Genomic DNA, 3,403 nt, shown 5'->3' with positions numbered 1-3,403 from the left:
GCCCTTTGGTGGTGATGTCTCTGGGGGCTGGATGTAGCATTGGATTCTGAGTTGGGTTTGTGTGCTTTTTGGCAGTAACTCATTTACCACTGAAGACTGAAGCCTCTGTGTGTGTGTGTAAGAGCCTTTACTTAGATCTTTGCTAAGTGCTGAAAACTTAGACCTCGGTTGACCTTGAGTTTGTGAAAAATTTATTTTTGATGTTTTCTAAATCACTCCTGCCTTGACAAAAAAAAAAAAAAAAAAAAAAAGCCTTTGTGAGTTGCTGTGCTCAAACTTTTCCTCACCTCATAGCCAACCTGGTTAGTATCCTCTCCAAATTTGAGTTGAGTCTGGATTAGCTGGTTTTGTTCTAGTCTTTTATGTCAAGGTTTCTCAGACTAGTAGGACTCGGAATTTGTACTCCATTATGCCCCTCCAGAATTTAAGGCTCCCTCCATGTAGCAATGAGGCTTTGGGGAAGGACATTAGCAGAGGAGACACATAGAAAACTTTGGCTCACTAGATCCATAAATAGCTGCTTCCATTTAAATCTGACCATCATTCAGCAGGGAGTTTTCACAAACTAGACCATTTCTAAATTGCTGAGCTAGATTTTCCACTATTTGCCTTTTCAGCTTTCTCTCTAACTAGGGAGATGGTCCATTTGTCTGTCCTGGTTAAATTCTCCACCCTGTGCCCATCCCATAATGCTGCCCTTTGCTGGGGGGGGGGAGAGAGGGAGAGGAATAATCAAATCTTTTTTTTTCCCTTTATATCTGTACTAAATATTCTTTGTTGTAGAAGACTATTTAAGAGGGCTTCCATGCAACCACCATGCTTGAAATCTGAGGAGGCAGTGTCAAGAAATATATGGAAATTTGGAGAGGAGGTGGCTTTTAGGATTTGCAGGGAAAGAGATATTCCATTTTGGATATATTAAATCTAAAATTTCAGTGAAATACCAAGGTTGAGATGTGCAATATGGAACCAGATCTCAAAAAAGAGACAAGGGGTGAGTAGATGAATTTAGAATTCATCTGCGTGGAGATATTTAAACCAATAGTTGCTGATGTCAGAGGGATAGTCTAAATGAGAGTGAACAAAAGATTGGTCAAGAAGCAAATTCTTACAGAGAATCTGTTTTAGCACCCAAAACTGGAAAAATTGGGGAGATCCAGAATGATAGGGAATTGCTCCAGATGACAGTGGAATAGGAAGGCAGACAAAGCTAGCTACTGGAGGGGTAGGACCGAGATGGGTAGGGATGACAGTATTTGGGGAGGTCATAGTATAAGGGAATAGATTTTTGACTCGGGTGATTGAATTGTAGAAATTAGAGGAGATAGATGGGAGTTTGCCATTGGGTGAAGGAAAAGCCATTTGGTCAGATTCCCATGAGCTTGAGAGCTCATTCCAAATGGGAGCTGGTGATGATTGAAGCATGAGATTCTGGCATCTGGATGGCGTACAGCTTATATTTTAGTCCCCTGAATCCATTCCTGACCACGGTCCCATGATCTGGACCCCAACAAGACAGGAAATGAAGCATAGACGACATAGGACCTTGGGAACCCAGAGGTTCCTTTATCAATGCACTCAAGGTTGTCCCCTTCAAAGTAAAAATCCTTCCTGCTGGTGACTGGTCATTCAGCCTAGGAAATTCACTGCCACCAAAGGCAGCCCGTTCTACTCTGGAGATGGGATACCTGAATAGTGCTCTCAGGCTAACTAAATTCAGCCTCTTAACTTCAACGCATTGATGCTAATTCAGTCTTCCAAGACAAAGCTTAAGGATAAGCTGAGATCTTTGCCCTTATGGCCCTTCAGAGACAGCAGGTGTGTTCTCTACTCCCCAATTACTCCACAAATAAGCACACATTAACTTGCAGGCTCTGCAGATAGAACTGGAAAGGCCCTGCGCTTCAACTTTAGCTTTACTAGTTTTAGGGAAGGTGAGGGGGTGGAGAGAACAGGGGAGCCAGTAGTAGTGAGGGGGCTCCGAAATGTTCCACCCACAGGTTAACACTGACTGACCCTTGGAGGAAAGTGGATTCCAAGCAGAGGAGGGACAGCATGCATTAGCGGTATGGGGGAAAGCCAGTCCGAAGGGAGCTGGAATCCCACGGGACAATGGAAGGAAAGGAACATTTATTAAGTGCTGACTAGCCCAGGCTCACAGCTGGAACTAAGGGCTTCCAGGGGCAGGAGCCAGGACCCTATTGTGTGTGAGGGGGTTGAAGAGGTAGCATGGGGCCAGATTTTAAAGGGTCTTAGATGCCCATAAAGAGGAGTTTATAACTGATCCACAAGTAATAGGGAGCCTACAGAAGTGATAGAGTACTGGAGGGACATAGCCAGTCCTGCCCTTTAGGGAGTCTGGTTTTCCAGAGGATGGATTGCGATGGGGAAAGAACTAAGGCCAAAAGTCCAATGAAGAGGCTAGTCCCGGCATCTTTTCCAAGTCTGAGCCTGATGACATTTTGAGCCCCCTTAGTAATCCGTGCTCATCTAAAAGCAGGTCCTTTAAATTGGGTGTCCAGAATAAAAATAACACATTTCTAGAGTATCTTTCCTGACCAAAGGCCTGTGAGGTAACAGGGGGGAGAGGGAGGGGATAACACAACTTCTGGAGTACCGGGGCTGAATGCCCGGGCTTGGCCTGGAGTAGTTCAGAAGGCCTGAATTCAAATCTAACCTCAGACTTCAGTAGCTGTGTGTTCCTAGGCAAGTCACTTAACCTTTCTCTTTGCCTCAGTTTCCTCATCCATCAAATGGGGACAACACCCTCTCCTCAAGTGAGAACTTTACAAAGCACAGCATAGTTCCTGGCACATAGTGGGACTTAATGTTAACTATTATGACGGGAGTGTAGTAGTCTCCATTTTATAGAGAAGGGAACTCGGCCCCCAGGGAAATTCATTGGTATAAGGAGCCTTGTCCAGGGTCCTTAGTAGAGTACACTGGAGTGCATGAGCACAGTGGTTCTCATGGCAGTTTTGCAGGAGACTGTATCACATCATTGACTCCTTCAGTGACCTTCAGATCATTTTCACAAGGACTGTTGTCCAACCCTATCTCTCCCATCCTTTAGTTTTCCTCATTGTTTTTAAACCTTGTAAAGGATTTTACACTTATCCTTATTAAATTTAATCTTTTTAGGTTAAAAATAGCTGAATAGGACTTAAAAGTCAAATTTTAATCTCTTACTTTATAAATAAAGACAATAAGCCCAAAGGCTGGCCTGAAGTCACATGGGCAATAAATAGCTGAGCCTGCAGCTGACTGAAGCACTAGGCCCTCTGACTCTATGTCCTGGGCACTGTCTTGGGACCTCCATAAATTCCTTGATCTTGCCCATAATGAGTTTACTAGAACCGTGATCAAAGCAAGACTAGTCTTATAGGCTACAGGAAGACAACCA

Source organism: Sarcophilus harrisii, chromosome 3, assembly GCF_902635505.1.
Source record: "Sarcophilus harrisii chromosome 3, mSarHar1.11, whole genome shotgun sequence".
Lineage (NCBI taxonomy): Eukaryota > Metazoa > Chordata > Mammalia > Dasyuromorphia > Dasyuridae > Sarcophilus > Sarcophilus harrisii.
Note: the sequence above shows the minus strand (reverse complement) of the source record.